Here is a 25,311-nt window from a genome sequence, read left to right on the forward strand (position 1 = left end):
TGCTTAAGACCTACCTACAGGTTTCCGTCCATCTCGAAGACGGCGATCATCAAGCCCTTCGGGTCCTTCGTGTTTACCTTCTCCACCTTTGATCTGTGGAACGCCGAAGCCACCCTCCAACGCCTCATGCCATGTGGACGATATCCTTATATTTTCCAGATCGCCAGAGGGGCACCTGAACCACGTCCAGTCATCCTCAAGGAGAAAACAGACTTTGTTCGTCCGTATTGATAAGTGCACCTTCAACGCAGAGACGAAGGTGGATTTCCTCGGCCATGAGATCACCCCAGCAGGAGTTTGTCCCATGACATTGAAGGTGGCTGCAGTGGAGAAGTTCCCCACACCAACAACTGTCAAGGCCCTCAAAGAGTTCATTAGGATGGTGAATTATTGCCAAAGGTTCATCCCAGACATCGCCCACACCAGGTGCCCCTTTGACCTAGGTCCTGAAAGGCAGACCAAATAAGCTGACATGGAGAGAAGGCCAGCCGCAGCGCCTTTGATGGCACCAAGTCATCCCTAAGCAGAGCCACCACCCTGGCTCACCAGGACCCTGACACACCCCAGACACTACTGTTGCCAGCAACATCGCATGTGGCGCTGTCCTGGAAGCAGCTGGGTCCAATGGAGCCCCCCATTTTGGTAGGCCTTTCCTTCAGTAGGAAGTCTGAAACCCACTGAGACCCGCTACAGCGCCTCTGACCACGAGCTCCTTACTGTATACCAGGCCGTGAGCCACTTCAAGTATCTTCTAGAAGGCGTCCCATTCACCATAAGGACGGACCACCAGCTGCTGATCCATACCTTCGTCAAGGCGGGCGGCGCTTGGCCCACAAGTCAGCAACATCGCTTTGTGGCTGTCTCCAAGTTAAGGTGCTCCATTGAATAAGTCGGTGGAAAAAACCCCATAGCAGACCCCCTCTCGAGGGTCGAGATACACTCCCTTCATCTCGGCGTAACCTACGAGAACCTAGCGCATGAGCAAGCCTCTAACCCTGAAGTACCAGCCTACCGAACTCTCCTTACACCCTTCATGGGAGAACATCCCCATCGCCCATCCAAGACGACGCTTTTCTGCGATACTATCTCAGGCCGCCCTCGCTCCCTGATACCTGCATCCTGTAGGAAGCAGGTATTTGACGTGATCTACTGTCTCAACCGTCGCCCCGCAGGACAACCAGACTCATGACCGAGAAGTTCATGTGGCACGGCCTCAAGAGGGACTCCCTGGAGTGGGCCAGGAACTGCATAGCGTGCCAGAGGAGCAAGACAGGAAGGCACACCGAATCAGGGATAGGCTCTTTCCCTCAGTCCAGGCAGAGATTCAGACACACCCACATCGACATTGTCGGGCCCCTTCCTTCATCCGACAGTGCCAGATACTCCTGATGGTGATCAAGTGGTCTATCAGGTGGCACAAGGCCACCCTGATGTCAGAAGCCACCACAGATTCCTGTGCTGAAGCCCTCCTGTCCAGCTGGATCAGCCGCTTTGGAGTGTCGGACGACGTCATGACAGACCCGGGGACCCGCCTTCACATCAGAGCTCTGGTCCTCCCTGGCATGCCTGATGGAACCAAGCACCACACCATCATGTCCTACAACCCTGTAGCCAATGGCATGTTGGAGAGGGTCCACCGCTCTCTGAAGGCTTTCCTGATGGCATGTTGCAAAGGCCCCAACTGGAAGACACAGCTCCCATGGGTCCTCCTGGGCCTCCGCACCACCCTAAGGGCCAACTGCGACTCACCCCCAGGCGAATTCTTCCACATCGACCCTGACATTAGCTGCCCAGAAGTTTGTCCCCTGCAGAGAAACATATACCAACAGGAAGAAGCAGTTCCACATTAATGCCTTGGACTCCTGTAGGTTCATCTTCATCTGGAATGATGCCGCCCATCCAACCTTGACGAGGCCCTACCAGGACCCTCACAGAGTTGTCTACTGGGAAGAGAAGGCATTCCTCGTTTCTATCTGTGGCCGTGAGGACTGGGTCTCGATAGACCGCCTCAAGCTTGCTTGTTCTCCCCCGACGAAGATGACCCCGCAGAAGGCTCTTGCCGAATACCATCTCGGAACATGATGCCACTGGATCCCCGCGGTGACCCTAGACGTTGCTAGGGCTCCCCAAGGAAAGCAGTCATACCCCCCAGGTCCACTACCAAGGGCGGCATCCTGCTTCCCGACCCTCCAGACAATGAGGACCCGAAAGACGCCCCTTGACCGAGGGAATCATAGACCTGCGGACTCCTCCAGCTCACAAGATTCCGATGACCTCGGCCAACGATTTCTACGCAATCATTGCTTTGGGGGGAGTATTTGTAAGGACAACATTCCGGCCAAATGTTCACCCTACTTTTGTAAATATCTTTTTTCCCATATGTGTATGCTCCTCCTCTTCTAATTACTAAATTGTAGAGCGATTCACGCCCTTTTCATAAATGTATATATCGTGTAAATCCATTTCCTCTATGTCAAACTAGAGGTGTATTTTTGGCTGTGAAGAAGCACTCATCGCCTTATGTACAACCTCTGTAGAATAAAATTAGTTCGCTCCTATTCCTAGTCTGACTCAGTCCTCACAGTACTCAATCAGCTGAGAATTTGAGAATGTTAACAATATCAAATGAAAATTGGGTACGATGACATGCGTTATATTTCTGAAATATACATTTTAACTTCTTCAAATGATTTTTTTATCAAGAAAAGATTTAGGTTTATAGAGCTTTTCATTTTATAGTAATGTCCGTCCTCCCAATGTATGTACCTCTATTTTTACATATACCAAAATGTATAGCAATTTGCGGCATTTCCCCCAATATATGTATAAAAAATTTACAAATCCTGGACACTTAATTATATGTAAATTATATGTATATTTGTAGGTGTGAGAAAGCACAAAAAAACAAGGTGTCCGCTCCCTGTTTTCGTATGTACGTGTGACGGACACTATATTTCCGTCCGCACAACCTCCTTATATATGTCTTTTTCTGACCAATAAATCAGTAAACATTTCTCCATGTCTCAATCCAGTCCTCACAACTGGTGACCACCTGGATTTAGGATGGTAAATCAGCGGTCTTGGCTCAGCCATTAAGGGACTAATTACCGCCACTCGCCTTCAGAGACCTATAGCGGACTTATTACGGCACCTTAGTTTAGGTCTCTGAATGCTTCTAGCTGTCGACCAGAACGCCATTAGAGGACTCAAAACGGTATAGCCCCTACAGGAGTGCTTTGGTGTTTTGGCTTACGGTATTGCCTGCCGTTAACGACATCTGTCGACTGTAGCAAAGTGAGATGGCGGACTCAGAGAACTTGATTCGAGATTGGGAGTTTACCGATGTCCCCCTGCACAGTTTTCTATGGGAAGCTGCTTTGGTGCCCCCAGCTGTCAGCTAAGAGTGTGGGCAGCAAAAATTTACCCTATCTAGATTGTCAGCAAAAAGTAAAAAACACTACATGGCAACTGCCCTCCCTGGCGCGCTATCTTTTGAGTGCGGTCGGGCTGCATTAGATTATTTTCAGTTTTTGTATCGTATTCCATATATTTTAACTCATACTAGTGCAGTAACATACATACGGCCGTTCCCTTTATGTCACCTATTTATGTCTGCTCTTTCCAGCAATGATATTAATAATAATAATAATTTATCCCTTGGCTGCAGGATTATCAATGTGACGCCATTGGAAAATAACATTCTCATAGAACAGACACACGTGCATTGTTTCGTGTAAGGAAGTTTATTCGTTGTACATAAAACCGTTTCTTCTTTTGACGTTCTAGAATTTACAAATAATAGGATACAACAATTGGCCATTCGAATTATTGTTAATACTAATCAGATTTTTCTTTGACAAGCCATAATAATGTTATGTAATACAGTTGATTCTAAAAGATCTTGCATTTTGTAGTCTGTATAATCCAGTCTTTGGGCTAAAGCTAAAGCTAGGTTTGTTTTGAATTCTTCATCATCCACAATGCATTTCTGTTTTGGACATAGAAAAAAATTAAATAAAAGTAAACTGCAAAAATTTCTCAGTGAGATATATATATATATATATATATATATATATATATATAATATATATATATATATATATATATACATACATATACATACATACATACATACATATACATACATATATATGTATGTATATATATAATCAAAGATATATGCCACGAAGGATAAATAAGCGATGAGTAACTGCGAGACCTTTCGACGTTTCCACGTCCTTTACTGAGCAGAACTGAACATACATGGACAAAAGACAAAACAAGAAGATTCGTATAACTGACAGATAGGGATTATAAAGAGATTCGTACCTAGAATCCGACACACCTGGAAGAGAAGTAACCTTCCCAAACAAGCATAAACAATGGGTGCGATTCAAAGTTCAAGATAAACATTTCAGATACAAGGACAAAACAATTAAAGAATTATAGGTGACATTTATAACTTTCCTAACTTTCGTGATTCAGTTATACATATATATATAAATATATATACACATACGTACATACATACATACATACATATATATTAATATTTCTAAATATTTATATAATATATATTATATTATACTAAATATATAAGTGATCGATATATTATAATTATTATTAGTATTGGCAAGGTATAATATATATATGGTATATATGTTAATGGTATTTGTATATATATTTATATATAATAATGTAAATTCTAATATATGTAATATATAACATACCATATATTATTATATATATATATATATATATATATACCTATATATATATTCTATATAGATACATCTAAATATACACACCATTATATAATTATCCGAATGATTATATAGTAATTAGATCATACTATATAACAATCTATAACCATATATACACAAACACAGATATATATATAATAGATTATAATGATATATTACACATAATTTTCTATATATGATATAGTAGTATCTATATATATATATATTATATACTTATATTTATAAACAGATAGATATAGTATAATATATATTAATAGTATATATGAATTATAATTATTATAATTACTAGTATATATATATTTAACATACATACATTATAAATATAATAGATATATGATATTACATAATATATGTATACATCTACATTATATATATACTATATATATATATATATAGATATATATAATATAATATAATATATTATATACATAGATAGATATACATAGAGATATATAGAGGAATATATCTAGATAGATATATATTATATATATATATATAGACGATAGTATATAGAATTAATATATATATATATATATATATATATATATATATCTATATATAATATATATTATATATAACATATATACATAAATATAGATATACAAATATCTATATCTACACATATATTAACCATATGATATATACATATATAATATATATATATATATATATATATATATATATATGATATACATATATATATATATACACCACCCACAATATATATATACATGTTATATATATATAGTAATTAATATATAGAATATAATAATATATATATAAGATACACTAGATTATACGTAGATATAATATAATATATAGATATACATATATATTACATATATATATATATATATATATAATATATATAGATATAGTAAGATATATATATTATAAACATATATAACACATCTCTAGATATATACATAGTATACTATATATATATGTGATATATATCTGATATAATATATATATATATATATATGACGTATATAGATAATATATATATAATATATATATATATATACGTGTGTGTGTATATATATATACGATATATATATATATATGTATCTATATATATATACTATATATTATATATATCTATACTATATATATATATATATAACATATCATATATATATATCTATACATATAATATATGTCTGATATATATATATATATATATATAGTATATATATATATATATGTATGTATGTATGTAGTATATATATGTGTGTATATATATATATTACATATATATATATATATTATCTATATATATATATATATATATATATATATTATATATATATATTATTTATCTATATATATGTATATGTATATATATACTATATATATAATATATATATATATATATATCATATATATCTCTTCTTCCTTCCACCAATTCCAATTCCTTGTTTCATGGGCAATGGAGGATTTGTTTAGTGATATCTCTTTTGTACAGACAAACTAATTTTACTTTCCCTGTGACATTTGACCGTCGACAAGGGAATTCCGATCTGGCCATCATCAATGAAAGAATGAACTGGAATCTTTCAAAATGACTCTCTATAATTCCAGACCCTAATACCAACCGCATCAAATTCGTCACGGGTGGGAGGTAATGGGAGCAGTAAACAAAAACAACTTCTCATTTCATTCAATAACTACGGTGCCTTCGTACAAATTTCTGTATTCGCCACTTATCCCTATCCCCCCCAGATGTGAAGCCTTGCCGAGGATGGGGGGCTTAGGGTTCAGCAGCTGGGCCCTGATGCCTGGTGGGAACTACTTTCTCACTGGGCCTTGGTGCCCAGCTGTTGATCCAACTAAATAAGTCAGTCCTTCTCCTTTTACTAAAACTTTTCATCCTTCTGCTTCCTCCCTCTATAAGGTACAGATTTTATGTTGATGACTTTTGGATTGGTTTTGGACATGATTTGAACTTGTTCATTGGATTTGATGGAGGGTGAGGATGGTTGGCATGCCACCTCACCCGTAGAACTCGAGTACCTAACGTGGTCGAGCGAAGGGAAAGTTTAGATGTCAAACCCTGCTCTTAGTGCTGGATCTGATCTCGACGGACATCGTGACGCCTTAAGCACTGAGGGTGGGGTGTATATCTGGGTGGTACCCCTAGGGCAGCCCTGTATGGGATAACACTGTCCTCTAAATGTGGCTCCATGGTGGGTGGGGGGGCTACCTGGACGAATCATCAATTCTACGTCTTATGGAGACATTAAAATCTTCTGTTGACGACTTAGGCAAAGATAAGGACAAGGAAAAACCTGGTAATCCCTCCATTGTAACTTTGGAGACTTTTTCAAAAGAGCTCCTTGTTACAAACATTTTGAATGTAAAACCAGTCCCTTTAGACTGGAATTATGAAACCCTATTTATTGAATTTTGTAAATTTGGGAACGTAAAAGAATTACGGAAAAGACTTGGCAAAAACTATGGTTGTTTTGAATTTTGGATATTTTTCAACAACGAATCGGAAGCTCACAGAGCCTACAGAGAGTTTAGGTCAGATTCTATGAGTATTGGACTCGTAGAGGCAGAAGAGGTCCCTAGGTATCTTGAGATATATAGACCACCAACTGAAACTAAAGATTTGAGTAAAATAAGTAAAACCTCCAGATCACCAGACCCAGCTAAGTGGTTGATTATTACAACACATGGTGAGAGAGGCAACCTCTTCAAGGTGAAAAGGTTGGTAAGCCAGAAGATCTGCAATGTTGGGAGTCCAGAAGTAACTCGCTTTGGGCGTAATAGTTTTTTAGTTCATGCCAAGACTAATGTTCAATCAGTAATGCTCCTAAATTTAAAGCTTGACCCCGAAGGTATGATAAAAGAGGTAAAACACTATAATTTCAGTTATGCAAAGGGTGTCATCTTCAATAAAGATTTATATGAAATGGATGAAGAGGAAATTTTGGAGATGTGTCCAGATGTGGTTTGGAAGGTTTTCAAAGTGCCCCGCTCGTCTATGATTATTTTAACATTTGTAAGTCCCTTTTTTGCCATCTGAAATTGTTCTTGACAATGAAATTATGAAAGTTCGTCCTTATAGACCGAGAGTGCACCAGTGCTTTAAATGTTTTGGCTTTGGACACTCCTCTAATGTTTGCACCAGGAATAAACTTTGTGAATCGTGTGGCAAGCCTGAGCACGAGGAATGTTCTGGACCGGTAATTTGTGTGAACTGTAAGGGTGAACATCGAGCCCGAGATAAGAAATGCAGTGCATTCAAAAAAGAACAGGAGGCATTACTTAAATCTATTGCTGAACACAACAGTGTGGGACAGGCCAAGAAGCTGTTGGGAAGGAAATCTGATTCAGATGCCTTGAAGGCACAACAGTCGGATATTGCTACTTCTGGTGCCCCTTCAGGTAGTGCTCCCTGGGGACCCCCTAATGGGGTTCCCCACGCCCCCTGTGGTGGGGTTCCCCGTGCCCCCCTTGGTAGGGCACCCCGTGCCCCCCCTGGTGGGGTTTCCCATGCCCCCTCTGGTGGGGCTCCCCACGGGCCCCCTAGTGGGACTCCCCACGGCCCCCCTAGTTGGGCTTCTCATGCCCCCTCTGGTGTGGCTCCTCATGTTACAGAGACTCTGGTCAAGCCAGAGGACCCTGTTGGTTCAAGGGTTCAAGCCAGATCTCAATATGTTGACGGCTTCTCTCTGACAGGGACATTGCATGACATTGAGCCCTCACCTGATCCTGTCATTACAGTGCACCGTGGAGATGACGGTGAGGAGATGGAGGCCCTCTTTATTCGTCAGAAGAGGTTGGAATGCCTAGTAGCAGTAAATGTAAAATTAGGAATGTTATTTAATAAATGTGCTTTAAAGCATTTTGGTTTGGAAGTGCATCAATAGGCTGTAATGTTCTAGATGACAAAGCAGATATTTCTGCACTAGTGAGTTTTTAAAAATGTATTGGGATTTTTTATGAAGTTTGATGGCAAATTTTAACTCATTGATTTTATTTTTTGTTGATTTTATTTTATTTTATGTTGATTTTATTTTTTACTTTTTGTTCATAGTCATCATTTTAAGTACCTGATTATTATTAAAAATTTTATTTGCTGTTTTTAATAAAGGTTAAATGATGTTGAATGGATGTATGCATGTCAGTTTTTTTTTCTTATTTATGTATTTGGTTTTGTGTTTGTGTGACTTCGGCTGTGGAATTCTTTGGTCGCAGTGTGAGTGGTTTTGAGTGAAAGTGAATGGTTTTGGTTTGGTTGATATGTGATATGTCTTGGTCCTGGTTGTTGTATGTCGTTCGGTGTTTTTAATTGCAGTTTTAGTTGGTCATTTGTGTGGGAGATTTTAATTGATTCATGTATTCATTCAACTGATTCATTTCATTTAATCATATAATACTGCAGCGCTGAATGACCTTTGCAGGTCCCAGCACTTGGGCTATGCCCTAAATTCCATAATCAATCAATCAATAGGCTGTAATAATAGAAACCCAGTTTTCTGTGAATCGCTAGAGAAAATGACCTCTTACAGTTTTAAGTAGCTAAGGAAGAGTTACAGACCCTGATAGCGATCACTAACTTGACATTGCCACAGTAAAGGTGAAATTTTAAGGACCGGAAGAAAAGATGGAATGTTAAGCAGTTTTAACACAATGAAGTTTTAGGTAAACATAGTGTTTTGCGAGTTAATGTTGAAATAGCGTTATTTATGGAAAATATATTTGCTGGAATAGAAAATAGTAGAAGGGTATTGGGTTGAAAGGGAATAGACTGGGTTATGGGGTAGCAATTTGTAAAGTTGCTACCCCATATCCCAGTACTTTTATAGCAGAATGATTCATCTTGAAGTTCAGACGACATGTTGGATACAGAAAGGAATGTCAAAAGTTAATGAACACCCTGGAGTAAAATAGTACATATGTATAAATTTTGCTTAGGTCTAATATGTTGTGAAACATTTTGGTAAAGAAGTACATCAATAGGCTGTAGTAATAAAAACCCAATAGATGATTCAGTGGTGAATCAGTATAGGAAAAGAGCACTTACAATTTATAGTAGCTAAAGATCATATCTTGATAGTGATCACTAACTTAATATTGCCACAGTAAAATAATCAGATAAAAGATGAAAGATTAAGCAGTTTTAACACAATGAAAATTGATTAAGGTAAACATACTGTTTTGTGAATAAATATTGAAATATTTGCTTGAAAATAAATACTATGGGGGTATGGGATTGAAAGGAAGTACATACTGGGGTATGGGGTAGCAAGTTGTAAAGTTGCTACCCTGTATCCCAGAACTTTTAAAGCATAGTGATGCACTGAATGTCATAGGATAAGTTTGATACATAAGGAGTAGCTAATCGTAATAAAGTCTTGAAGGAACATGGTATAAATTTTTATGTAGAACGCAGAAATCTACATATGAAAAATTTATATGTTTGGGGATTGTGGTTGTAGCAATGGCTGCAGAAGTGTTTAGGAAGTGAAAGTGGAGATTATGTAATAGGGTAGAAATACCTTGTAAAAGCAAAATAAAAATTAAGAAATTGTTTATTAATATGTGTTGTAAAGCATTTTTTAGTGGGAGTATATCAATAGGCTGTAGTAATAGAAACCCAATAAATGATTCAGCTGTGAATCAGTAGAGAAAATGAACTTATAATTTTTAGTAAAGAAGATCAGATCTTGATAGTGATCGCAAACTTGACATTGCCACAGTAATGATGAAATTTTGATTAGCTCCCCAAAAAATGGTAGATTAAGCAGTTTTAATACAATGAAGTTTGGTTAAGTTAAAGAGTGTTGCAATAGAGGTACTATTATGGAAAATATATTTGCTGTAAAAGAAGATTTAAGGGTATGGGTAGAAAGGGAGTACGTACTGGGGTATGGGGTAGGAAGTTGTAAACTTGCTGCCCCATATCCCAGTACGTTGATAGCAGAATGATTCACCTGGAAGTTCAGATGAGATATGGGATACAGTAAAAAACGTCAAAAGGTAATGAATCCCTTGAAGTAACTTAATATAAACTTTGCATAGAACTGCAGAAAACTGCATATGGAATTATATATATATATATATATATATATATATATATATATATATATATATATATATATATATTATACTTTAGTATAGGTATAGAAATGGTTGGAAAAGTTTGTAGGAAGTGAAGGTAGAGAGTATGCAATAAGGTTGTTATGCCTAGTAGAAGCAAAAGAAAATTTAGGAATGTTATTTAATAAATGTGTGTTTTAAAGCATTTTGGTTTAGAAGTGCAATAATAGGCTGTAGTAATGGAAACCCAATTAATGATTCAACTGTGAATAAGTAGAGAAAAAGAGCACTTAAGATGTTTAGTAGCTAAAGAAGAGCAGATATCGATAGAACATCACAAACTTGACATTTCCACAGTAAAGTTGAAATTCTAAGTGGCCAGAAAAAAGATAGTAGATTAAGCAGTTTTAATAGAATGAAGTTTAAGATAAACATAGTGAATTTTGTTTATTGAGTGTTGACATAGTTTAGTTATGGAAAATATAATGTTACAAAAGAATTATTAAGGGCATGGGGTAGAAAGAGAGTACACACTGGGGTATGGGGTAGCAAGGTTACCCCATATTCCAGCATTTGGAAGACCCCCCAGATGGCTGAAATCCTTGCCGAGGATGGGGTGGGGGGGGTGGTGGGGCTTATGGTTTCAGCAGCTCGCCCTGATGCCTGGTGGAACTACTTAATCGCTGGGCCTTGGTGCCCAGCTGTTGATCCAACTAAATAAGTCAGCCCTTTTCCTTTTACTAAAACTTTTCTTCCTTCTGCTTCCTCCCTCTATAAGGCACGGATTTTATGTTGATGACTTGGATTGGTTTTGGACATGATTTGGACTTGTTCATTGGATTTGATGGAGGGTGAGGATGGTTGGCATGCCACCTCACCCATAGAACTCGAGTACCTAACATGGTCAAGCGAGGGGAAAGTTTATATGTCAAACCCTTCTCTTAGTGCTGGGTCTGATCTCGACGGACATCATGACGCTTAAGCACTAGGGGGGGTGGGGTATATCTGGGTGTACCCCTAGGCAGCCCTGTATGGGATAACCACTGTCCTCTAAATGTGGCTCCATGGGGGTTGGGGGGTGGGGGCTACATGGACGAATCATCAATTCTACGTCTTATGGAGACACTAAAACCTCCTGTTGACGACTTAGGCAAGGATAAGGACAAGGAAAATTTTGGTAATTCCTCCATTGTGACTTTGGAGCCTTTTTCAAATGAGCTCTTTGTTACAAACATTTTGTATGTAAAACCAGTCCCTTTAGACTGGAATTATGAAACCTTATTTACTGAATTTTGTAAATTTGGGAACATAAAAGAATTACGTAATAGACTTGGCAAAAACTATGGTTGTTTTGAATTTTGGATATTTTTAAACAACGAATCGGAAGCTCACAGAGCCTACAGAGAGTTTAGGTCAGATTCTATGAGTGTTGGACTTGTAGAGGCAGAAGAGGTCCCTAGGTATCTTGAGATATATAGACCACCAACTGAAACTAAAGATTCGAATAAAATAAGTAAAACCTCCATGGTGAGAGAGGCATCCTCTTCAAGGTGAAAAGGTTGGTAAGCCAGAAGATCGGCAATGTTGGGAGCCCAGAAGTAACTCGCTTTGGGCGTAATAGTTTTTTAGTTCATGCCAAGACTAATGTTCAGTCAGTAATGCTCCTAAATTTAAAGCTTGATCCCGAAGGTATGATAAAAGAGGTAAAACCTCTCTATAATTTTAGTTATGTAAAGGGTGTCACCTTCAATGAAGATTTTTATGAAATGGACGAAGAGGAAATTTTGGAGATGTGTCCAGATGTGGTTTGGAAGGTTTTCAAAGTGCCCTGCTCGTCTATGATTATTTTAACATTTGTAAGTCCTTTTTTGCCATCTGAAATTGTTCTTAACAATGAAATTATGAAAGTTCGTCCTTATAGACCGAGAGTGCTCCAGTGCTTTAAATGTTTTGGCTTTGGACACTCCTCTAATGTTTGCACCAGGAATAAACTTTGTGAATCGTGTGGCAAGCCTGAGCACGAGGAATGTTCTGAACTGGTAATTTGTGTGAACTGTAAGGGTGAACATCGAGCCCGAGATAAGAAATGCAGTGCATTCAAAAAAGAACAGGAGGCATTACTTAAATCTATTGCTGAACACAACAGTGTGGGACAGGCCAAGAAGCTGTTGGGAATGAAAACTTATTCAGATGCCTTGAAGGCACAACAGTCGGATATTGCTACTTCTGGTGCCCCTTCAGGTGGTGCTCTCTGGGGGCCCCCTAATGGGGTTTCCCACGCCCTCTCTGGTGGGGCTCCCCGTGCCCCCCTTGGTGGGGTTTCCCACCCTCTCTGGTGGGGCTCCCCACGGCCCCCCTAGTTGGGCTTCTCATGCCCCCTCTGGCGGGGCTCGTCATGTTGCAGAGACTCTGGTCAAGCCAGATCTCAATATGTTGACGACTTCTCTCTGACAGGGACATTGCATGACATTGAGCCCTCACCTGATCCTGTCATTACAGTGCACTGTGGAGATGACGGTCAGGAGATGGAGGCCCTCTTTATTCGTCAGAAGAGGCCCCTTTCTCCCTCTTCGCCTCATTCTCGGTCACTCGGCCATCATAGGAAAAATAAAAGCAAAACTGGAAGGGCAAGTGAAGGCCCATCATCTAAAAGATCTATAACACCTAGATCTAGATCAAGTAGTTCTGGTAAAACTGATAAGATCTCTCTCACCAGGACTCAGATTCCTAAATTGGTAGAAAACTTTAAGATCCCATCTTCTAAATAATGGCTCTCATGCAATGGAACATCCGTGGCTTTATACCAAATAGAGAGCAAGTTCGGGTTCTGTTTAAGGAACATAATCTATCTGCGATGTGTCTACAAGAGACAAAGTTGGGAGAGCACACTCCCAACGTGGGTTTTGATTATTCATTTCATAGGTCTCCACGCCTAATAGGTGTACGTGCTCAGGGAGGCACAGGCATCATAATCCGTAAGTCTGTTAACCACAGAGTTGTTCAATTGAACACTGTGTTGCAGGCTTGTGCAGTTCAAATTTTCAATTATAAATGGATCACAATTTGTTCTCTCTACCTTGATCCATCATTGGAAAATAGATTGCAGGATGCGCAGGGTAATCCCCGTCAGCTAGAATTAACTGATTTACAGACTTTAATAGACCAGCTTCTCAAACCCTTCATTCTGATGGGGGATTTTAATGCCAAGCACACCCTCTGGGGAGAGCCAAACTGCGACCGGTGGGGTTTAATAATAGAACAGCTGCTTGACTTAAATAACATCACTTTAATGAATGATGGTTCCCCTACAAGACATGATGTTTTTCATAATACTGATTCAGCCATTGACATCACTATCTGCTCTTCGTCTTTGAGGTTAGATTACCAGCGGGTAGTAGACCAGAATGATCATGGCAGTGATCATTGGCCCATTCACTTAAAGTTTATGAAAAATATTCCATCTCCATGTTTACCAAAAGGGAAGGTAGGGGAGGCTGACTGGGGATTATTCAAAAAATCTACTGAAGTTGATCAAGAGATAAAAGATTTTCAAGAGCCCAACATCCGCTTTTGAGTTTTAATCAGTATATTGCTGTGTGGTGCCATGCTGTCTATTCCTCGAACTTCTGGTAAGCCTCGGCGTCCTCTAGTACCTTGGTGGAGCAATTCATGTTCCTTGAGCCGAAAGATAACAAGGACTAGCTACAAGAGATATCGTAGATTTCCTTGCTTGGTCAATAAAATTATCTATAAAAGAGCTCTTGCTAAGCAAAAGAGAACATTTAAGCAAGCAAAGAGGGAATTGTTAATCAGATATGTAAGTGAATTAAAATATGACTCCCCTATGTCATTAGTCTGGAACAGAATCCGAAAGCTGCAAGGGAAATTTTCTCCACCTCCCTTGCCTATATTGAAAATTGATGGCTTCCTTATATCTGATTCTGGAGAAGTTGCAGAAACCTTTGGTAGGCATTTCTCCAGTATATCTAGCGCCCTACATTACTCTCCTGCATTCAGGAATATTAGGGACGGTACTACGGTTGTCCCTGCTGTTAGTTTAAATTTAGAGTCATATAATCTTCCTTTCACCATGAAAGAATTGGATCATGCAATCTCGTTGTCTTCCCCAACATCTCCTGGGGAAGATGATATACTGTACTCAATGATTTTTAAACTGCCGAGAAGTACAAAACAATTTCTTTTAGACATTTTAAACAGTTTTTGGCTTTCAGGAACTTCACTAGAGTCTTGGAAGATATCGATTATTGTGCCTGTTTTAAAACCTTTTAGAGATTCCTTCCTTCCTAAGAACTATAGTCCAATTGCTGTAACTAGTTGTGTTAGCAAGATTTATGAGAGGATAGTCAATGCTCGACTTGTGTGGTATTTGGATTCAAAGAATCTTTTATCTAATCGGCAGTTTGGCTTTAGGAAAAATAGAAGTACTTCTGACCTTTGATGTTCCTTTACTTGGGAGATACAGAATGCTTTTGCTGTGCAAAACCACTGTTGCAGTGTTCTTTGACCTAGAAAAAGCCTACGACTACCTGGTGAGGGGGTATCCTTTTGCAACTTGTAGAGTGGGGTGTTGTGGGTAATTTCTTCTATTGTCTGAAAGATTTTTTGTCAGAACGTTTCCTGAAAGTAAGAGTGGGCTCTTACATTTCTTCTGCTTACCCTCAAGAAGAAGGGTTACCTCAGGGAAGCATCCTTAGTCCAACACACTTTTAATGTAGCTGTCAGCGGCCTACTAGAACAAGTTTCTGTCGGGGTGCATGGTCTGGCCTTTGCTGATGATTATGCAATAATCTGTAGCAAGTCTACAGCTGTCGAAGCTTGTCAAAAGATCCAGACTGCTATTAATTCTTCAACATTATGGGCCAGTGCTAAAGGGTCCAAATTTTCTTCACCAGAAAAAAACCAAACAAGCTATACGATTTGCCGATTAATTAAGAAGAGTGGAAGAGATCCCTATGCTGTTTTTAAATGATTCGATTTTACCTTATGAAGATAGCATTAAGTATCTAGGTGTTACATTTGATAAGAAATTAACTTTTACTCAACATGTTAATAAAGTTGTATGTAATGTGAAGCTTCGTCTTAATATTCTTAAAGTTGTGTTTAATTTTATTTGGGGGGCAGATCGAATTACCCTTTTGAGGATGTACCAGATTTTATGCCTAAGCAAAATTGATTATGGTTGTCAAGTTTATGGTTGTGCATGCAAGACAACACTGCAGAAATTAGATGTTGTCCATAATTTGGCTTTACGTATTTGTACAGGAGCCTATAGAAATTCTCCAGTAGAAAGCCTATATGTTGAGTCAGGTTTTCCCCCACTATTTATCCGTAGGGAGGAATTAGGCTTGAGAGTCATATAAAGAGTACTTACATCAAAGCTGAACCCCAACTATAAGTACGTTAGAGAACCAACTGATAGTCCCAAATATACCCAGACTAGCAAGCTCTGCCAGGGAGGTGGGATTACTACCCCCTGCAGTAGCTGAAATTTCGCCCTCAAAATTTCCTCCTTGGAATAGGCCACACTTGGAAATCTGCCCAATTAGGGACAGCAGGAGCATCAGTTCTGGTGATCAGTTGAGGGCAAGTTTCTTGGATCATGCTTTTGAACATGGTGATTCTCATCATATATATACTGATGGTTCGAAGGGTTCTGATGGTGTTGGTTGCTCTGTAGTGACTAGTGATAATATTATTAAAAAGAAGCTTCCATCTAATTCCTCTGTTTTTACAGCTGAACTGCTGGCAGTTTTGACTGCTCTTAAATATATTTTTTATAGTTCTTGTACTAACAAGGTTTTTACCGACTCTTTGAGTGTTTTATCTTCTCTTAAAACCCTAGTCTCTTGCAACCCTTTAGTGCAAGAGGTACAAGGTTGGTTTTATCTTTTAAATAATAGAAGAGGATTTTGTTAGGTTTTGTTGGGCTCCGTCCCATGTTGGAATTGTTGGGAATGAGTGAGCCGACGCTGCTGCTAAGGCTGCAACTAGGCTTAGGGACATTTCTAACATGGGCATCCCTGTTTCCGATTTTAAAAGTACCATTCGATTTTATTGTAGAGACCAGTGGCAGGCCCACTGGTCTACTTTAGATAATAATATTAAATTAAAGTTGATTAGGCCTTCTGTTCATCCTTTTCCTCATAGCCGGATGGACAGAAGGTCTGAGATAGTTTTAGCTAGATTACGTATTGGCCACACTAAATATACTCACGGGTATCTAGTGACGAGTGGAGCGGATAGGCAGGTTCCTCGCTGTTCCACCTGTCATGTGGATTTGACTGTGGTGCATATTTGGGTGGAGTGCCCTCATTTTGAAAACAAATGTAGAGCTTGCTTGTTTGCTGGCAAAATGACTCTTGCCGATATTTTAGGTGAAGGTGCTCAGGCAGAGCAAATTATGACATTTTTTAAAAAAATATTGGTCTTTTTTATGAATTTTAATTTTCTCTTAATTGTTTTAGGTTTCTTGTTTGGTTTTTATGAATGAATGATTTGTATGTTAGATCGGTTCTGTGTATGTTTGTTTGTGCGACAGTGATTTTTTTTTATTCTTAAGATATATATGCGCTGAATGGCCCCCGTCTCCGGCGCTTGGCTATGAGCCAAAAATTTTATAATCTAATCTAATTTGGAAGAAAATAAGAAAAATTCAGGGTAAATTTACACCCAATCCTCTTCCAGTACTTAAAGTGAATAATAATCATATCACTGATGCCACAGAAGTTAGTAATACATTTTCAGAACACTTCGCTCGAGTCTCTGAGAAATCAGATAGTTCCCTAGGACACAATTTCAGAATGATGGAAGAACAACAGTTACTTGACTTTTCAGCAAAGAAAGCTGAATCATATAATATGCCTTTTTCTGAAAGGGAATTTGACTCTGCTGTAGCTAGGAGCAAGAACACTGCCCCTGGTCCAGATGAGATTCCTTTGAAATGTTTAAACACATTTCAAGGAATACAAAACTTTTTATAATAAGTATTATCAATAGAAAATGGGATGAAAGCAGCTAGCCTAGCATATGGGAATTAGCTACCATGTTACCATTCCTTAAGAAACCTGGAAAGATCCTCTCTGTGCAGCAAGTTACCGCCCCATTGCTTTTAACTTGCTGTTTGTGTTAATTGATGGAAAAAATGGTAAATGTAAGACTGATGTGGTATCTAGAGCACAACAATATTCTAACACCTTCTCAGTGTGGTTTTCGAAAAATGCACTCCACCCTGGACATCTTACTGCAACTTGAAGCCTCTGTCTGTGAAGCCTTTGCCTCCAAGCAACACCATGTGACAGTGTTTTTTGATATAGAAAAGGCATATGACACTGCTTGGAGACTTGGGATTCTAAGACTATGCATAATAGTGGTCTACGAGGCAAATTACCTTTATTTGTGAAATCCTTTTTACATCATAGGTATTTTAAAGTTAAAGTTGGCAGTATTTTATCAGAGAAAAGGTGCCAAGAAGAAGGTGTTCCCCAGGGTAGTGTTCTCAGTGTAACACTTTTTGCTCTGGCCATAAACAGTGTTGCAGCTGTCATTCCAAGAGAGGTTTTAAAGACACTGTTTGTGGATGACTTGTTAATATCCTTTGCTGCCACCCGGATGACTGTAGCAGAAAGAAAGCTACAATCAACAATAAATAAAATAGTAAGTTGGGCTGAGAAACAGGGTTTTAAAATCTCTGCAATCAAGACTACTGCTGTTCACTTCTGTCGGATCAGGGGAGTGCATCCTGATCCAGACCTCTATTTGTATGGCCGTAGAATCCCATGTGTAGAACAAGCACACTTCTTAGCCTTAGTTTTTGACAGTAGATTGACTTGGGTCCCCCATATCAAACATATAAAAGCAAAGAGCCTAGAAGCTCTACACATTTTGAAGGTGCTTTCTCACACCAGTTGGGTAGCTGATAGAAATCTTTTACTAAAGCTTCATAAATCTTTAATCTTGTCAAAGCTGTCATATGGTTGTGAAGTTTATTCTTCAGCTTCCTCATCTAACTTAAAAATTTAGATTCAGTGCATCATTCAGGTAATCGTATAGCCACAGGAGCTTTCCGTTCGTCACCAATACCTAGTATGCTAGTTGATGCAGGAGAGATGCCCCTTGAACTCTATCGCCAGTCATCATTACTTCGGTACTGGTTTAGAGCGCAAAGACTCCCCAAATCTCTGACATTTGCTGTGGCAAATAGAAATATTTTTAACGGTTTTCACGAAAGTCATCCAAGGTATCCCACTCCTTTTAGCTGTAGAATTAAAAAAAATTTTAGAGGATACGAATATTAAAAAATTTCCCATCATCCCCTTTGTGTATCCCAGTACTCCTGTCTGGAGGTTACCTGATGTGAAATTCTGCAGGTGCTTCAGTGGAGCAAAGAGGGATAAATCTGATGAGGAAATGAGGGCCATATTTTTAGAGCATGTATCAGAGCATGTAGATACAAGTTTTATATTTACTGATGGCTCCAAGTCCAATGCTGGCGTTGGATATGGAGTTTTTAGCGAATCTTTTAACCGAAGAGGTGCACTTCCTTCTATTGCCTCAAACTTTACAACTGAATTGTATGGCATCCTAGTAGCACTGGAACATATTACAACACTCCCAGTGTGTAGCTACACAATATTTTGTGACTCCAAAAGTGCCCTACAGTCCCTGGAAGTCTGTAATACTGATCATCCCTTGGTGTTGAAGATCTTGTAGTGGATTTTCTTGCACCAGTATAGAGGGAGCATTGTTTCTTTTTGTTGGGTTCCTGCCTATGTGAACATATCGGGTAACGAAGAGGCAGACAAGCTAGCCAAATCAGCTGCATAAACTTTGATACCAAGAAAATGCCCTGTTCCATATCGTGATACATTCTATGATATATGGAAATCCATCCAGCATTTATGGGTACTTCAGTGGGACAGAGTAGGCCCCAATAAAATGAAATAAAGAAAAATTACTAGTCAGACACACCCTGGAAATATGACCTAATACCAAGGAATGGGGAGATTGTATTGTGTAGATTACGTATTGGCCATACTCGTTTAACTCATGGCTATCTGATGGATGGGGAGAATGAGCCCTTCTGTGACGATTGCTTAGTTCCACTAACCGTTAGGCATTTGCTGGTTGAGTGTCCCAGTCTGGTGGAACTTAGGAATCTTTTTTTAGGTTATAGTAGTGGAGCAGGGGGTAATTATAGCTTGGCAAAACTGTTGGGAGAAAGCGCATGTATTAATAACATTATCTCTTTTATCAAAGAAGCTGGTCTTCTCAAATATATCTTGACAGCTGTGCTGTCTTAGTATATATATATATATATTTTTTTTTTCTTTCTTTTTAATAGTTTTACTGTTATGTGATCAATCACAATTCTTTTTATCGGAATATTTTTATTTTTATCAGAAATTTGTTTTATTTTTTAAATCAAATTTTATATATCTCTCATAAAGATAAAGGTATTTTGAAGGATGTATAATATATTATAAAAGTTAAAAGATCACATTTAGTATTCGGTGTCGGTGACCCTGGTAGTTGTGACGCCAGATAACTCACAATCAATCAATCACCAAACATTAATGAGGAATAAATCTGCCAACCAAGAAATGGTTAGGAGAAATTATATCTAACTCATTTTCACAAGATCTATAATTTAAAGGCCTATTATTCAAAATTTTCTGAATGTCAGATAGGAAAGTGACAAATTCAGAAAATGAAGGAGTAAATCTACCAAGAGTTTTAAAAAGGCAATACTTAACTGTTTTAATTAATCTTTCCCAAACAGCACCCTACCACGTTTCATACACAGGGATAGTCTTATGAGAAATTGGAGCGACCCTAAACTTCTCCTCAAACTCAGGAGAAGTAAGTAACTGTTCCATTATATTACTAGCCTGAACAAAGGACTTGGCATTATCTGAATAAACAGCAACAGGAACACCAAACCTATCAGAAAATCTAATGAAAGCTAATGTAAATTCCGAGGTTGACATAGACTGGACAACTTCCAAATGTATTGCTCTTGTATTGAAACAAGTGAAAATAAGAATGTACACCTTAAATTTTTCTCCATTTTTCTCCCTCAACCATAAGTGGCCTGTATAATCCACACCAGTATGAGCAAAAGGCACACTCAAATTAACCCTGGAAGAAGGAAGCGAAGAAGGAGAAGGATACTTCGCTGTGCTAGCATTATAACGCTTGCATACAATACAATCCTTAAGGACAGACAAAACTGCTTGCCTAGCCTTCACAATCCACAAACCATGCATGCGCAAAAAACTAAGAGTGGATTGCAAACCCATATGCATAGACTTACAATGGGCATAATAAATCAACAACCTGGTCAAATGATGCTTCTTATCCACAAGAATAGGATTGACAATATCAAATTTTAAAGTAATGTTTTTGTCAATCCGACCTTTAGTTCGCATTATACCATTATCATCCAGAAACAAATTAAACTGCCTAACTAAAGGTGGAACTTCAACTAAAGAATTTTTACTCTTTAGATAAGATAATTCAAGAGGAAAAGCTTTCTCTTGCATTAACCTTAGAAGGTAATTAGAAGCTGCCTCAACAGGGTCAGCTTGAATTTTCCTAAACTTATATACAACAGTAAATACCTTAGAAACTACACTTATAAGTCTAGAAAAACTAGAAAAATTACTAACATTTACAAGAGGTTCCTTTTTAGGGAACATTACAGGAGAAATTAAGTCACCCTTCACATTATCAGGAATACAACCCAAAAGACCCTTAGGCCACTCGTCAGGAGAATTCAACCAAGAAGGCCCTTTGATCCAAAGACTGAAATTTTCAAGAAAATGCTTACAAGTACAAGGTTTAGTAAGTAAATCAGCCTGATTGCTAGATGAAGGAATATAAGCTAATGAAACTCTACAAAATCTATGAGAAATCCTATCTAACAGATTAGAAATTTCCTTCAACCTATTATTCATATTATTCACAAATGTGTTTCTCTTAGGAGCCCTATTAGTAAGAATCCAACTAAGAACTCCCCCTAGATGCTGACCCCTTGGCGTGGGTTGGGGGCTTAGGGACCAGCAGCTGGGCTCTGATGCCTGGTGGGATTGCTCTCTCACTGGTCCTTGGGGCCCAGCTGCTGATCCAACTAAATTAGTCAGAACTTTTCCTTCTTTCTGCAATTTTTTCATTCTTACTACATCCTTCTCCTTCATGTAATATTTTTTACTAGCATTTCGGTTTAATTGTGGATTTTTCCACTTTTGTTAAATTTTACTGCTTAGGTGAGTCTGAGAAGAGATCGTGTTTTGGAAGGGGTTTGCATTCAAAGCTAATTGTGGGAGTTGTGGTGGTTGAGTCGCCACCTGATATGGTTTGGACCTAAGAGATGGTGATGGGATTTTCCTATTGCCATCTTGAGGGCGGAACAATCTCCAGGGATCAGCCCATCAGAATCCAGGGGGTCCTGGTGTTTGGGGAGGGACTCCTGGCTTCTGTCCAGAAGCCCACCAATACGTTTGGAGTGGGGAGTTAGTCCCCATTAATGGGGGCAGAACTCCCAGCAGGCGGATTGGCTTATACTTTGGCCACTGCAAGGATATTGATGCTATCCCGAAAGGATAGGGTATGGGGTGGACTATTGGGAATCAACTGTCACTTGTGCCATTGGTGGAGAATGTGAATACCTGACTGATCCACGATACTTTCTTGATAAAACCAAGCAGTTTTGGGTGTGTAGGTGAGCCGGTTTGTGTGAGGTGGTCTGGTGTGTGCGTGCTTAGTATCTTGGGATCGCTTTGTGGGCTTGTACAGTTTGTTGGGGTGGGGAGTTTGGGCTTTAGAGGCTGCCTTGATTTCCCTTCCTGATGTGCTGTTGGGGTCTCGGAGGGGCTCTTGGATTTTGGGTGCACACTTTTTAGACTTCTGAATATAAACCGGTATTATTCTATGGATTTGGACTGAATATAAACCGGTATTATTCTATGGATTTGGACCAAAGTTTTCCCTCCCCTGGATCCGACGACTTCCTGGCACTGGCAACGACTTCTGGCTTGAAGATGGATATGAGCGCGGCTATTGGACAGAACCAAACACTGAGACACCAGGGTGTTAGTAAATCTGGTGGATTTGATCCTAATAATAGAGTCCTTCATTTGTACAGTGTAATGAAACAATTTGGTAAAGTGAAAAGATTGAAATTAGTTCTGGAAAAAGACAAGCAGTCATTTTCTGCTTATGTTAAATTTTCCTCACCCTTGGAAGCTAGTGAGGCACAACAAAGACTCCATGGCCACATTCTGAATGATTCGGTTCTTAGCACGAAAGTGTTTTCAGTGAAAAATTTAAATGATGAGCCATTTGATTTTATCCCTAAGAACGAAGAACATGGACCAGCCCCATGCACCAGAGCGCTTCCTACCCCTATATGGCATGTTGCTAGCTACAAGGAGGGAGGAAAATTTTTTATAAAGGCTGCTGAATATATCGAGAGCAAGGTAGGTTCCATTCCCATTGGAAACTTGAAGCGTTATGGAAAGAACTTGCTAATAAAAGCTGGTAATGAAACCCAAGCAATTTTGCTATCGAATTTTAAACCTTCTGAAAGTGGAAATATCAAATCTATTGCATCGCATAGATTCTTTAACACACTGAAAGGGGTAGTATACTGAAAAGACCTACATGTTTTTGAAGAGGAGGAGATTCTCCATTGATGTCCTCCTTGTGCATCTCACGTTAAAAAACTTGGAGGGGATGCAGCTATCCTTTTAACCTTCTCCTCCAGTTACCTACCTGATACTATCATTGTTGGCCATGAGAGTATGCAGGTTAAAAGATATAAAAGAAATCCTAAACAGTGTCGTAAATGTTTTGAATATGGCCACATTCAAAACTCTTGTGAAAACAACAAAAGATGTTCTGTGTGCTCTGCGGAGCATGATAATTTTGACGAGTGTGTAGCAGCCCAATACTGTTTTCAGTGTAAGAGTGATCACTCTCTAAATTCTAGGACTTGCCTCAGATGCAGATTTGAAGATGTATTGGCAGTGGCTGACAATGAACATGTCAGCATTAGCGAAGCAAAGCGTGTGGTAATGGGGGCAAACAAAAGTGCCAACTCAATCTATGCTTCAGTAATAAAACTTATGAAAAGTTCCAGCAATGTAAGGCAACTAATAACTGCATCTGATAATAGGCATCTCATACCTGCTACTCCACGGACTATAAAAAATGAAAATCCCCAATCTGGCAAGAAATTTTCATCTGCTAGTGCCTTGGAGTCCAACACCAAAAGTTGTACTTCAAGGAGTACAGAAAACTCGCCTACCAAAGTCAATACAAAGGTGACTAATATGATAGTTGCAGGCTCACCTCTTAAAAAAAGGGGGCCAAAATCAATTAATAATTCAGGAAGCTGTTCCAAAAACACTTCCAACAAAAAATAAGCCAGGGTACCAATCCCAATTAGATAGAGCTACTTCAGAGCCATCAATTGTCACAGCCACAATAAAAATTAAAACAAAACTATAATTACAACCACCAAGAAGCACACAAGGAATACATCCCCAAATAATGATGGCTTTAAAATAAAAACCTCAAATTGGTTCAGTGTTTTGGAAGAGATCTCTCCACCTAGAAAGGTGGTTCCAAAAGCAGTTTCAGCCCAAAAACTTATGAGTTCTGATCAGTCTTGCCGCCCTAAGACAAAGGACAAGCCTTGTGATTCGCAGAATCACAGGAGAAATTCTGATCAGAATCAATACCAAAAATATGATCAGCCAAAAACTTTAAATTCCAATTCAAATGAAAAGGGATTAAAGAAACTGTCACTTATAAAGGAGAACTTTCCTCTCCACACTAGGAACAGTACTTCCCCTCAAAGGAGTGGAAAGTAGCACTTTTTACCACCTTAACATTCATGTTCGATATCCTTCAGTGAACTGTAAAGGTCTCAGAGCCCGTGCAGAAGACCTTAAAAGTCTTAATTCATGAATTCAGTCCAGGGATTATATGCCTGCAGGAGACAATGTTAGGTAACTCTCCTTATAATCCTGGACTAAATTATTCAATATTTAACTCCTCTCCCCCAAGTGGTGGTTGAGCCTATGGAGGTGCTGCAATTATTGTTAATAAAGCTCTGCAGCACTCCATAATACAATTAAGTAGAACTCTACAGGCTGTTGCGATTTCAGTCATCTTGGAAAAGAGGATAACAGTCTGCTCCTTATACCTTCCACCAGATCTTGTTTTTAACACTGAAGATATTCAGTCCTTAATTAACCAACTTCCACCTCCTTTACTTCTCCTAGGTGATTTTAATGTCCACAACCCCCTTTGGGGAAGTTGGTTTCTAGACAGTAAAGGGAAATTAATTGAAGATGTTATTGATAGGAATGGAATGATGTTATCCTATATAATAATGTATCAATGACTTTCCACAGCATTCATGATCATCATTTCTCTGCACTGGACCTTAGTATCTCTTCAACAAGTA

This window comes from Macrobrachium nipponense, chromosome 32 (genome assembly GCF_015104395.2).
Source record: "Macrobrachium nipponense isolate FS-2020 chromosome 32, ASM1510439v2, whole genome shotgun sequence".
Classification (NCBI taxonomy): Eukaryota; Metazoa; Arthropoda; class Malacostraca; order Decapoda; family Palaemonidae; genus Macrobrachium; species Macrobrachium nipponense.